Here is a 15,280-nt window from a genome sequence, read left to right as displayed (position 1 = left end):
TAATAACGACAAAAAAATAAACACTATAAAGACTAGTTACTTTATAAGAAAGCATGTGGAAGGGAATTTTAGGGAGGCAAATCACAACTCTTGCCACACAGAAGTAAAAATAAACTGGTAAGCTTTAAAAAATAGGAAATTTAACTAGAAAGTGTTCACCAAATGTGCTAAAAATATACTTTGGTAGAAAATAACCAAAGCACTGAAAGTTATTGGAGCTATAGGATGCTACAGCCAATTTTATTTCATTAAGTCATAACATTAACTAAAATTATACTGGATTAAACATTTTAATTTTCTAGAAACCCATGAATAACTGCTGATTTCAGATTGTTCGTGGCTGCAGAATTTTCAGTGGATTTTCAATCGCATCTTTCTGAAAATAAGGTAGCAATTTCTGGATAACAAAAAATTTCTTATCTTAGATGCAGGAGGGGTTCTTGTGGCTATGGTTTGCCAGCAAAATGTCAAAATACTTGGAAGTCTATGTTCAATTCATAATAGGAAAAAGAAATGAATGAGAAGCAAGCATCATGTTAACAATGGACTATTATGAAAAGGAATCATGGTAGAAGGTTATCTAAACAGAAGAAAATAACTTAATTATAAAAAAGAAACAAACACAAAATAACTTATTTATAAAAAAGAAAATAAACACACAGATTTCAAAACCAATCTTATTTGAAAATGCACAGATTTCAAAACCAATCTTATTTATAAAAAAGAAACAAATACAAAATAACTTATTTATAAAAAAGAAAACACACAAAATAACTTATTATAAAAAATAAACAAACACACAGATTTCAAAACCAATCTTATGGTTCCATTGGTAAAACCATTGTAGGGAAGGAGGAATTGGGAGGGTGGGAATAACGTAACATACTACTGTATAAAATGGATGATTAATGAGAACCTACTGTATAGCATAGGAAAATCTACTCAATAGTTTGTAATAATCTATATGGAGAAATGGATATATTTAAATGTATAACTGATCCACTTTGCTATACACCTGAAACTAATACAACATTGTAAGTCAACTACAAATAAACATAAGGGAGAACAAATAAGCTACTGTTGCATCCATATATTGACCTCAGTGGTCCACATAACAATAAGTCTACAAATACTATAGGCAATAGATGCTGAGACAGTGGCAATTTCCATACCCCACTCCTAACTCAAATGCGAGAGAATGGATAGATGGGCAGAAAAGATACTGAAGTACTGCAAGCTTCCACTTCAGTGGCTCAGAATAGGCCAATTCTTCAGGGCCTTGACAGTTGCCAGTGGGTGGGGCTGTGACACTGTGAATGAGAAGGAAACTCACTTTAAAAAAAACATTATGATTGATTTACAATGTTCTTCAATTTCTGCTGTATAGCAAAGTGACCTGGTCATGTATACACACACACACACATATATATACATACACATATACATATATGTGTATACATATATTTTTTTTCTCGCATTATCCTCCATCATGTCCATCACAAGTGATTAGTGATTAAATATGTAGTTCCCTATGCTATTCAGCAAGATCTCATTGCCCCTCCATTCCAAATGCCAGAAGGAAACTCACCTTTATGAGATGCTGAATATTCACACAAATCCTTAATCTCTATAATAAAATTTCTGATTTAATCCTCTCACCAATGCTTTGAAGTTATGATGAACTAGTAAGTGAAAGAAAAATGCATATGCTAAATCCACAATCTATGTTTGCTCTACAGACATGCTTTTTAAAAATAAAGTAAAATTTAGAGTAATGTTGTAATAGTTTCAGGTGTATAACAAAGTGAATCAGTCACGCATATAAATATGTACTCTTTTTTCCTGTATAGGTTATTAAAAATTATTGAGTGAATTTTCCTATGTGATACAGTAAGTTCTTGTTAATTGTCTATTTTATACAGTAGTGTGTATATTTTGTTCCAACCCTCCCAATTCTTCCCTCCCCCAATAGTTTCACCTATAGTAACCAAAAGATTGGTTTTGAAATCTTTGAGTTTGTTTCTGTTTTTAAAATAAGTTCTTTTGTATCATTTTTATTAGATTCCACATACAATTGATATCATGTGATATTTGTGTTTATCTGACTTAATTCACTCAGTATGGTAATCTCTAGGCCTACAGGCATAGAATTTATTTTCTTGTCTCCTTGATACATTAAGATAATTGTTTTCTATTACTGTGTAACAAATTATCATGGATATAGTGGCTTAAAATAGCTACATTTATTATCTCTCTGTGCAAGGTTTAGCTGCTCATGTTTCAGAAGCCTTCAACCAAAGTATTTGCCAGGCTACACTCTTTTTCAGAGCATGTGCTGTTTAGCAGAATTTAGTGCGTTGTGGTTGTAGGACTGAAGTCTCTACTCTTTTTCTGGCTCCAGTTGAAGGGCCCTCTCAGCACCTGAGGACCCAAAGGTCCTTTTGCTGCATCATTGTCTTTCAAACCTTCTCACAACATGGAAGCTTAAATCTTCAAAGACATCAAGGGAGAATCCCTCCCTTTCTCATTCTGCTAAGATGAAGTCTTATATAATTAATTAAGGGCATTCGTAGTCCATCACTCTTGCCATAGTATATTGGTTAGAAGCAATCACAGGTTTTGTTCCCATCTGCCAAAGTCCAAGAAGGGAGGAGGGTCTCTTTGGGGTGTGTTAACCATTTTTGGTAACATTATAAATCTCATTGTGACTCTGTTAATCACATTTTCAATGAGCCTGTATGCTTTAAGTACTCACGAAAAACTATTTTGATTAAAATTTGTTTAGTTGATGGATAAGTTGTCATGCCTATAAGACCCCTGTTTATTTCTAACTGAACCATGATCAGATTGATGTGCTACTTGAGTGATGTTATTTAATACATTATTAAAGGTAACTAACTTATACTCTCTAAAATTCTTCACTTTGTTATCCAACTGGAAATTTTAAGAACTTCATTTTAAGTAGCAATAGCCTCTTTTTAAAAAATTAAAATACACATGTCAAGATTAAGAAGCTATTGATTATTGATAACTTTGTGTATTTTGGCTTACTTGTACTGATTACCTCTTAACTCCTGTTCAGCAGCTCTGAGTAAACAGTGCTAGATGGGAGGAAGGAAAAATGATATTGAAACATTAAAATAATTGGAAAGGGTGCCTATGGGGGATGTCGCCAGAGAGGAAGGGTTTAAGGAACTAGAAGGCACTGTGTAATTGGGAAGCATGTGTAGAGAACAGACAGTGGGTGGGAGAGATGAGCGAGAGAAAAGAGAATTGAGAGACTTTCTGTTAAATTTTTTATTTTGAGGCATATCACATTTAATATAAGCTTATCATGTGTGAAATTTTGGATTCTAAGAAACAGAAACTGACTATGGTTAATTAAAACAAACAAAAAAATGAAGGGTAGGGGAGAGAGGGAAAACCTGTGGAGGAAAACTGGACATCTCCCCAAATGAAAGATGAACTACTAGATGTAGTATATGATATGCACCTCTGGGTATCTCCTCAAGGTACAACAATGACTCAAATCAGCTACAATTATTTTTTGATTGGGGTTATTAGGCTCATATTTTAGTTTTAGGGATAGGAAGTCAGATTGTTACAGTTTGTTTTCATATCCACCTCTTGGATAAATTCTGAAGGGGACAGTATATTTCAGTTTACAATTTCACTGAATTTATATTCAATTGGTAAAATGTAGAATTTCAAAAGAGAAAGTATTTCAGAAGGAGAGGGAAATGGATCATGGATAAACAATATTCAAAGTAATGAACTAAAACATGGCTTGGAATTTTAAGTTATAAATAATTTGGACTTATTTTATTTTTTACCTCTTAAGGAATTCAGTATACACTTTTGAATTCCTATATGCTTCTGGTAATACTCTTGATGTTGGGACTGCACTGGTGAATACACACTACCTGTGCCTTCATGGGGAGCTTGTATTCTAATGTAAGATAAATAATAAGTATGTATATATATACACACACACATATATATGGACACACACACACGCATATATATAATGTCAATTAGTAATAAGTGCTAGAAATAAAAACTAATGCAGAATAAGTACACAGGGCATGCTGGAAATGGTTAAAAAAGTCAGATAGTTAATGAAATGAGAAAGGTAGTCATTAAACTACCTTGAAGATGTGCATTCCAGACAGAAGAAACATGAGTGCCAGAGCACAGGATGGCAATGTGTTTTGCAAACTATAGAAAAAATAATAAGCAAGGAGGCCAGTATTGTGAAAGTGCATTAGTGTAGAGAAGAGTTGGTGGAGGTGAGTCTTCAGAGGTAGCTAGAAAGCAGATCATTAGGGTTTTATAGGCTACAGTAGGTTTTTAACCTTGGTGTGATTGGCAACATGGGAATGATGTGTTTTGATTTACATGGTAATGGGTCATGTGTGGAGAGTCTACTTTGGGTGCCAGAAGCTGGTTTGGGATGGCCTGTCAGAAGGCTACATGGAATTGGTCTAGAAGAGAGGACCATGGTGACCGTGGACTGATTTCTATTTTAGGGAGTTCAGTTTGACATGTAGAATTTGATTTATATTTTTTAAAAAAGATATGAGCTGAACAGTTTTCAATTTGATATTCTTGGAAGCACATTAGATGATTTGCTCAACTTGACTAACAGCAAGAATACTGGGCAAATCATCTAATGTTCTCACATGTTTCTTTTTTTATGGTATTGTCTATAACACCATTGGCTTTAAAAATGCAATTATGGATTGCTTTGGTAAAAATAATTGATTTCTTTATAAATGACTAATTTCTGACAAAAAAAAGGTGATGTGCATATGTAATTGTGGGGGTTGTAGAAAGAGTAGGAGAAGAGAAGTTTATAAATGAGCTGTGAAAAGCAGTTTAAGATCCTCTGAGAAAACTTGGCCCAAATGTTTTTTTCTCCTACTTTCTCCAATTAAAGATGTTACCTTTGAGGGAACGAGGCATCTGAAGTTCATAATGTTTCAGTGGAGCAGTGATGCAAAGCCACTTCTCAGGAATGATTCAGAGGAATTGCTCCCTGAAAGGACATGAGGATTTTTGCTTTTCAGATTCAGGCTGTTTAAAATCCAAATGCAATATGGTTCTTACAGTGCTGTTTTCTAGTCAAATGGCATATAAGATGAGGAATTGTAATCTCAAACTATATTTTTAGGCTATGTGCTGATGAGAGAAAAACACTTTCTGGGTTATTAATTCTTTTAAAAATACAGAGCTGGGTTAAAAAGTAAGTGAAATTGGAGAGGCCCTATGCCCTAGAAAAGAAAGTATTTGAAGCTAAAAGGAAACAAGCCAATAAACATTGGTATGAATGCTAAAAGTAATTTAGATTTCTGATACAAACCATTATTGTTTATAAGAATGGGAACTAAAAAATGCAAGTTATTTGTGTTAAGGAGATGAAATGACAGATACTAAAACATCCTTGACAGGGCATTGATAGTATAGAAGAATAAGGTACTGAATTTTGGTCCACCAATGACAGTGATATTTAAAATTACATTTGGGTCACACATATTGTAAAATGCCTGGACTTTGGAATTAGGAAGGAATATGTTCTGAACTGGACTCTTCTAATAATTAGTTGTATGATCTTGGGCAAATTTCTACCTCTTGATACACAATTCACTAATTAATAAAAATGGGCACAGTTATTAACCTCATAGAATCATTGTTGTGAAGACTAAATGAAGTTAAAAATGTAAATGGATATTGCTTGGTCCATCACAGACCTTTTGTACAGGTCAGTCTTCCCTTTCCCAAAAGCCCTTCCGTATTATGGTAGAGTTTTTTTGTAAAATATTTTGCTATTTACTTGCTACAGCTGAAGTACAAAGTATCACAGAATAATAATGTCTCATTTTTCTATTCTTTTTAGAAAGCATATGCAAATTTTGCTTACAGTTTGTGAATAAATAATAGCTATTAATTATTTATCATATATTTACATTAGTTTACAAAGTTGCCAATGATACTTTTGTACTGGATTTTCAGAAACTACTGCTTGGTCACAAATTAACTGATGTTTAAGAAAACTATAGCTTTGTATTTTTGCTGTTGTTTGGAAATAAGCAAATACCCTTGATTACAATATTTCTTGCAATTTTTTTTTCACTGTGTTGCTATATCTTCCTTCATATGGGTTGCTGTAACAAAAATACCTGGACTTGGTGGCTTAAATGACAGGAATTTATTTCTCAAATTCTAGAGTCTGGGAAGTTCAAGATCAAGGCACCTTCAGATTCTGTCTGGTAAGGGCCCACTTTCTGTCTCATGGATGGCCCTTCTTGCTGTATCTTCACATGGAAGATGTATTGAGAGATCTCTGGGGTCTCTTTTACAAAGACACTAATTGAGGTGTTCTGAAACCCAGTGTCCAATGTGTTGAGTGGGGGTTCCTCACACCAACAATCAATTTAACTCAATTGTGACACTACCTACTCAGAGAGAATGAGATTGCACATGTTATGGGTTCAGTACTACAAGACCACTGCCCCTTTCCCACCACAACCTACCCTTTTGGACACCAGTTGAAAACCTGTGCTTCTGTTTGACCTCCTATAGATTAGAGGTTCTCATAAGGCCTTCCTTTGACTTTTGATGCCTGTTATACATCCATATTTTTACATGTACTTCTGACCAATTGACTATAAATCATTCTCATGCCACCTTCCTTAGATTCAATTAATGTGCTAGAGTAGCTTGTAGAACTCAGAGAAATAATTTGCTCGCAAGATCACTAGGTTAAGAGTTCCCATCATGGCTCAGTGGCAATGAACATAACTAGTATCCATGAGGATGTGGGTTTAGTCCCTGGCCTTGCTCAGTGGGTTAAGGATCCAGCATTGCCATGAGCTGTGGTGCAGGTTGCAGGTACTGCTCAGATCCTACATTGCTGTGGCTGTGGCATAGGCCGGCAGCTCCATCTCATATTCAGCCCCTAGCCTTGGACCTTCCATATGCCACAAGTGTGCCCTAAAAAGAAAAAAAAGTCACTAGGTTCTTATAAAAAGATATAACTCAGACGGAAAAGATGTATAGTGCACAGTATATGTATAGGATGGGGAGCTTCCATGCCCTCTTAGAGCACATCTCCCCAAATCTTCACGTGTTCATCAACTTGGAAGCTTTCCAAACTGCCCTCTGGGTTTTTATGGAAGCTTCATTATATAGCCGTGATTGAGGAAATCACTGGCCATTGGGATTAATGCAACCTCCAGGTCATCTCCCTTCCTGGAGGTTAGGTTGTGGTGGGGAGGTGAGGTGGTGAGGGTTGTGGGTAGAAGATAGTTCTGAAAATTCCAACACTCGAATGGTATGGTTGGTGCTCCTGGCAACAAGCCCCCTTTCTAAAGTGGGGTCTAAAAGTTACTTTATTAACCTAAAAAGAGACTTTTTTTGTCACTCTCAATGCTTAGAAAAGTCCAAGATTTTGGGGATCCATGTGCTCAAAACTATGGACAAAGAACAAAACATGAGAAATATCTTTTGGTCACCTGAATGATCAGATCTATATTACTGGTAAATCACAATATTGAAGACACTAATCCCATTTATGAGGGCTCCACCTTCATGACTTAATCATTTCCCAAAGGTTCCCCCTCCCATTACCACATCACATTTGGGCTTGAGATTTTAACCTGAATGTTGGGATGACAGAAACAGTCAGTCTATAAGATATATGTTATTTAAATATAGATGTGTATGTTAAAGCTGAAACTTCTTACCTTGGGTGACTATTCATTTGTGCATTTCAAGTTAGAATCCTTTTTCCTCATAGAAATATTTTACTAAGTGGTATATGTTCTTTCTTACTATATTAGATTTATGTGTAATGAAAATCACACTTTGTGCATTGAGAGATCAGAATGAAATAAGTGCAATGGGAGTTTTTATCATGTGTTATATTACAGATTTAATGACACAATAGAATATGATGCTTTAAAAATATTTCTGGTGACAACTGCTGACATTATCAAAAATGCAAATTTTTGCTACAAATTTAATATCTGGCCCTACATAGAACATTACTTGCCATCTTAATGTAATTACTTATTTTAACAGTCTATTAAAGTCATCTTGAAACTTAGTTCTAACTTTATCAAGCAAGATGTCTTAATTTCATAAGTATGAAATTGTGTGTTTTATATGCTCGAGGAGTTATTATCTTATGGCACGAAGCATCATTTTGGAGAGACTTCAAAAATAAGTCCAGGTTCAAGTAATACCATATTAGAAAATCTTAGAAATACTTGATTGTTTCTAACAGAGTGTAGGTCTTTATAGTCTTGTGTTTCAAATCCTGGGTTTAACTAGAGAGAAGTAGTGAACAATCCCGATGTGGTGCAGAGGAAATGAATCTGACTAGGAACCATGAGGTTGCAGGTTGCATTCCTGACCTCACTCAGTGGATTAAGGATCTGGCGTTGCTGTGAGCTGTGGCATAGGCCAGCAGCAACAGCTCCGATTAGACCTCTAGCCTGGGGACCTCCATATGCCACGGGTGCGGCCCTAAAAAGACCAAAAAAAAAAAAAAAGAATAAAAGCCTGGAACGTATTTTCTATATGTCTCTCCTCTTTCATCCATTAAACATTTATTCTTACAAAACAGTGATTTAATTGGTTCCTTTAATATTCAAGGATGACATGGGCCTTATACATGCCTCGATTTGGCTAAAGAGAGTATGGATAGTCGTCTGCTGTTTCCAATATCCATGTGTACCTCTCAATGGATTTGTGACTCTGCTTCCTATCTCATGGTCTGCATGGAATTTAATTTCAAGATGATCTACTTCTTTGGGCTTGTTGTACAGCAAGTTATACTGTCAGCATATACTTCAGTGTTCTTTCTTCAGTGCTCAATGTATTGTCGACTAAACTGATCTGAAAACTATATTGGCAAAAATTCTTCTCTGAAGCATTCATTCTCTATTCGGTTAATTGATAATTATTGTCATATTCTTGCTAAACATTTCCAAACATTACTTTTCTGTTTGCTATTTGGTATTACATATTTAATAATTTCAGAGTTAATTCCTACTTGGTTTTAAGTTTTTAACGTGTAAGATTCTTATTTGAAAGCAACAAAACCTGACTCTTTAGCTAAGAGAAACGATCAAATTTCTGGTTATTTAGAATGATTTCCTTGGGGTTCCCGTCATGGCTCAGCAGTAACGAACCTGGCTAGTATCCATGAGAATGCAGATTAGATCCCTGGCTAACTCAGTGGGTTAAGGACCCAGTGTTGCTGTGAACTGTGGCAGCAAACAAACACAGCATTGCTGTGAGCTGTGGCAGCACTGCTGTGAGCTGTGACAGGTTGCAGACACAGCTTAGATCCTGCATTGTGGCTGTGGCTGTGGTATAGGCCAGCAGCTACAGCTCTGATTCAACCCCTAGCCTGGGAACTTCCATAGGCCATGGATGTGGCCCTAACAAAACAAAAAAAATAAAAATAAAAAAGAATGATTTCTTTGAAATGAAATTACTAGTAGATAAAAGAGTACAGATAACATAAGTATTGATATTTCTAGCTACATTTATTTTCGGAAAGAGTGAACTAACTGGTATTGCCCTTAGCAGTGAAATTAGCTTTAAAATATTTTTCAGGTTCATAGAATAACAAAGCTGTCACTTTGCCTTTGTTTTTCTTCCTTTTTAAGCTGATTTTTTTCTTCATTCTTTTATTGATCTTTTGTCAATTTATTTGTTTTGGTATGGTCTATCTGATCATAGCCTTTTCCCATCTTTTCTATTGTGCTTTGTGAATTATTGACATAAAGAGCTTTGTATATTATATTGTATATATTGTAGATATGGATATAATATGGATTGAGTGTCATTTATGAAATGGAGAGCAAAAGCTTCAGAAAAGGATTTTACCTAGTACATATAGGTGCCCAATATACTTGATATTTATTCAGCATATACTCATAGGCCATGATAGAAGAAATGGAGCAGAAAGAATATATATGCATATATAATATTATTACAAAATATATATCATATCTTATTAATATGTTACCAAATTTACTGAGGTATAATTTACATATAATAAAATGCATATTTTAAGCATACAATTTGACATGTCTTGATGTATGTATGAAACATTTATGAAACCATTGCCACAATCAAGATAATGAACATAGTCATTCTCAAGAGTTTCTTTGTGCACCTTTGTAATCCTTTTCTCTTCCCCAACCTTATACCCCTTTCCCTGTCCCTAAGCAACCACTCAACTGCTTTCCTTCAGTGTAGATTGGTTTATGTTTTCCAGAATTTTATATTCATGGAATCACGTAGTGTATTTTAGTCTTGATTTTCACTCAACACAGTTATTTTGGAGATTCGTTGATGTTGTTTTGTGTAACAGTAATTCATACCTTTTTTTTCTGAATGGTAATACACTCTATGAATATGCAACAGTTTCTTTATCTGTTGATAGACATTTTGTTTGTTTTTTGTATTTGGCTATTGCATAAAGCTGCTATGAACATTCATGTACAAGTCAGTATGGGCATTTGCCTTCATTTCTCTTAAATGAAAACCTAGAAATGGAACAACTCAATCATATGGTAAGTGTATTTCAAACTTTTTAAAAAAATGTCTAACCACTTTCCAAAATTCTTATACCACAAGACATTTTCACTATTAGTTTATGAAAGTTTTAGTCCCATTATAATTCTTGTCCAATCTTGATTTGACCATTCTTTAAATTTTAATCTTCCTAATAAGTTTGTAGTAATATATCATGATTTTAATTTTCACTTCCCTAATGACTAATGATGATTCATGTATTTGCGTGTCATTAAAACCTATTCTTTTTTTTTCTTTTATTTTTATGGCCACACCTGTGGCATATAGAAGCTCCTGGGCTCGGGGTTGAATTGGAGCTGCAGCTCCTGGACTATACCACAGGCACAGCGATGCTGGATCCTAGCTGCATCTGTAAACTATGCCACAGTGGGTTAACCCACTGAGTAAAGCCAGGGATCAAACCCACATCTTCATGGAAACTATGTTGGGTGCTTAACCTGTTGGGCCACAGTGGGAACTCCCATATGTATTCTTTGGTGAAAGGTTTATACAAATATTTTGCACATTTTGAAAGTGAAAACCTAATTTTAAAAATGGAAAATATTTGCATAAATATTGATAATTGTTTACATATTGTGCACATATGTCTGAATATACATCAGATATATGCTTTGTAAATATTTTCCCAGTCTTTGATTTTTCTTTTTCATTTTCTTAACAGTGTTTCAAAAGGTAAAAATATTTAATTTCAATTAAATCCAATTTAATATTTTTCTTTTATGAACATGCTTTTCATATTGTATATAGGAAGCATTTGTCCTACTTAAAATCTCAAGGTGTTTATCATATGTTTTCTTTTACAAGTTTTATAATTTTAGGTTTTGCATTTAAGTCTATTTTCCACTTTAAGTTAAATTTTTATATATGGTATAAAGTATAACGAAGTTTTTTTGTTTTGTTTTGCTCATTGATGTCTTTAGCACATTTATTGAAAAGAAAACTCTTTCTGGATTGCAATGCCTTTGTAGCTTTAGTGGAAATTATTTGTGTGTATATTTGTGAGTCTACTTCTGGAATTTCTATTTTGTTCCATTGATCTATGTTTATCTTAGTACTACACTGCCTTGATTACTATAACTTTTTAAACATGTTTTGAAATCAAGCAGTCTGAATTCTTCCACTTTGTTGTTCTTTTTCCAAAATTGTTTTGGCTTATCTTCAGTCTTTTGTATATTCATATGAATTTTTAGAATCAGCTTGTATGTTTCTAAAAAAGAAAATCTTCTTTGAAATTTTACCTATTTATTGCAAATTTTCCCTCATTTTTTATCTGCTTCTTAATTTTATGTTTGTTTTAGGTAACAGAAGCTGTTGATTCTTAATAGATTAAAAAAAAATCTAGCTGTAGATCTCATTTCAAAATAAACTTTATATAGATAAATAATCTGTTAAATAAAAGCATAACTATTTTGGTTGAGAGATGGTGGGATCTGAAAACCTTCCTACTGTGTATAAATCCTACTAAGACTTTAAAGACACTTTTTTTTCTCCAGGTAGATTAATCCACAGTTTTAACCTTTCCATCTCTTAATTTTTTTCTGCCTAAAGTATACTCTTTAATATTTTCTTTTGTGTGGTCTGCTGATGAAAAATTCTTGCAAGTTTTGTTTTTTAAAAAATGACTTTACTCCTCATTTTTGGAGAATGTTTTTGATGAATATAGAAATTGAGATTGGCAATCATTTTCTTTTATCACTTTATGGTTTTGTTTCAATTACAAAGTCAGCTGTCCTGTTGTTACCACTTTGTTACTTCTTTGAAAGTAATATGACTTTTTTCCTAGTTGTTTTTACTATTTTTATCCTTTTACTCAGTTATTAAAAACTTTACTCTGATTTCCCTAAAATTTGACTTTTTCTTCTTTGCATTTAAGGTCATTTCTCAAGGGGTTCCCATCATAGCTCAGCAGTTAATGAACCCAACTAGTATCCATAAGGACGTGGGTTCGATCCCTAGCATCACTCAGTGGGTTAATGATCTCGCATTGCTCTGAGCTGTGGTGTAGTTTGCAGATGGGGTTCAGATCTGGCACTTCTGTGGCTGTAGTATAGGCCAGCAGCTGCAGATCTGATTTGGCCCCTAGCTGGGGAACCTCTATATGCTGTGGGTATGTCCCCAAAAAGACAAAAATATAAAAAATAAAAAATAAAATTCTTCTCAAAGTTAAGACTTGATGTCCTTAGTTTTGGAAAACATCTAACCATTAATTTATCAAACGTTGTTTCTGATGAACTCTATTTATCCTGCCTTTCTGGAACTCCACTTACACATGTGTTAGAACTTCCTATAATGTCCTATATGTGTTCTTTTTTTTCCCCTGTATTTGCAATCATTTTTTCCCATTATCTGTCATTTTGTGTATTTTATTTTGCTCTTATTTTTCTGTTAATCCTTTCTCTTTAGCTTATTCATGGATTTCTTTATTTGTTACTGCATTTGTCATTTCTAAAAACCTCCAGTGGAAACTTTTATATTGTTTGCTGTTCTTTGCTGAAATTTTCATATTATCTCTTAAGTCCTTGGATATTTCAGTCATAATTATTGATATGTGATGCATTTTGGTCCCATTTTAAACTTATATACTTGGGATGACTATTGTTTTATTGAGGTCTAGTCTTATGCCAAATTCATCTGAATTAAAAATAATCTTAACTCTATGGAATGTGTTGATATCTGGCAAGACAATTTCTTACTATTCCATATAAGGAATTCTCTTGTGGTGCAGCAGGTTAAGGTTCTGGCATTGTCACTGAAGTGGTTCAGGTGATTGTTGTGGTACAGGCTCAACTCCTGGCCCAGGAATTTCCATATGCTGTGGGTGTGGAAAAAAAATTAGATGTATGAAATAGTGACTTTCTCATTCAAGAGCATGAAGTATATTTTGCATTTATTTTAGTCTTCTTTTGTGATTCTTAGTAGAGTTTTATTTAAATTCTTTATTTTTTGAGGGAATAATTTCCTAGTTTTTATATCTTTTTACGAATGTTATAAATGCATTTTTTCTCATCGTATTTTTTTCAAGGCCAGTCTCAAAGGAAACTTGTGAACAGAATTTATGTTAAAAAGTACTTTCTCTTTAAGTTTTATTGATGTATAATTGATATACAGTACTGCGTACATTTAATATATAGCATAGGGAGTGCCTATGTGGCACAGCAGCAATGAACATGACTAGTATCCATGAGGATGTAGGTTTGATCACTGGCCTCATTCAGTGTGTTAATGATCCAGCATTGCCATGAGCTGTGGTGTAGGTTGCAGAGGCAGCTCAAGTCCCATGTTGCTGTGACTGTGGCATAAGCTGCCAGCTGAAGCTCTGATTCGACCCCTTGCCTGGGAACTTCCATATGCCATGGGTGCAGCCCTTAAAAGACATACACACATAAAAGTTATACAGCATAATGACTTGGCTTACAGGTATTAAGAAATGATTACAAAAATTTAGTTAAAATCCATAATCCCATATAGATACATAATTTTTTTTTCCCATTTGGTGGGAACTTGTAGGATCTACTCTCTTAACTTTCAAATCATTGAATTTTCTAAGTATTATAATTCTATGGGAAATCTATTTAACTAGGTCTATATATGTTTGTAACTGACTTCCTTTCTGAGCAAATATTAATTCTAATAGATTTCATTTGACTTGACTGATTATTTTTAAGTTCCATAATACTGAGGGTAATTGTCATTTTATTTCCTTTCAAATAGATATATTTTGTTTTTATTTATCATCTTAATAAACCAGATATAACATTACAATAATATTAAATAAACAATTGTGGGGATAGCGAGAAGCTTTTTTCATGTATTTTATTTTAATAGTATGCCTCTAGTGATTTACCATACTGTGTGATATTGGCTCTCAGTTGAAGGGAGAAAACATTTTAGTTTTTATTTTTAATTTTTTTATTAAAGTATATTTGATTTACAATATTGTGCCAATTTATGCTGTAAGCAAATCATACACATTTACATTCTTTTTTATATTATTTTTCATCTTGGTCTATCACAGGAGATTGGATATAGTCCCCTGTGCTATACAGTAGGCCCTGATTGCTTATCCATTCTAAATAGTTTACATCTACTAACCCCAAACTTCCAGTCCCTCCCACTCCCTCCCTCTCCCCCTTGGCAGCCACAAGTCTGTTCTCCATGTCCATGATCTATTTCTGTTTTGTACATAGGTTCATTTGTGCCACATTTTAGAGTCCACATATAAGTGATATCATGTGGCATTTGCTTTTCTCTTTCTGGCTTACTGGCTTTTGATAATCTCTGGTTGTGTCCATGTTGCTACAAATGTCTTTTTTTTTTTTAATGGCTGGGTAGTAGTCTATTGTACATATAATATGTACTACATCTTCTTAATCCAGTCATCCATTGATGGGCATTTATGATGTTTCCATGTCTTGTTTGTTGTGAATAGTTCTGCTATGAACATTAGGGTGCATGTATCTTTTTGAAAAATTGTTTTGGTCTGGATATATGCCCAGGAGTAGGATTGCCAGATCATATGGTATTTCCATATTTAGTTTTCTGAGGAACTTCCTTACTGTTTTCCATAGTAATTTTACCAGTTTACATTCCCACCAACCACTGTAGGAGGGTTCCCTTTTCTCCACATCCAAGAGAAAACATTTTATTTTATTTTATTTTATTTGTC

The 15,280-nt window shown here is 34.0% G+C and overlaps 1 protein-coding gene across 1 annotated transcript in view; it reads left to right on the top strand.

The window, feature by feature from the left end:
• Positions 1-15,280, top strand: part of CNBD1 (cyclic nucleotide binding domain containing 1) — a 560,677-nt gene that overhangs the window by 80,534 nt on the left and 464,863 nt on the right. The window lies entirely within an intron of this gene.

Source organism: Phacochoerus africanus, chromosome 6, assembly GCF_016906955.1.
Source record: "Phacochoerus africanus isolate WHEZ1 chromosome 6, ROS_Pafr_v1, whole genome shotgun sequence".
Classification (NCBI taxonomy): Eukaryota; Metazoa; Chordata; class Mammalia; order Artiodactyla; family Suidae; genus Phacochoerus; species Phacochoerus africanus.
The sequence above is the reverse complement of the archived record's forward strand: the minus strand, read 5'-3'. Positions and strand labels throughout refer to the sequence as shown.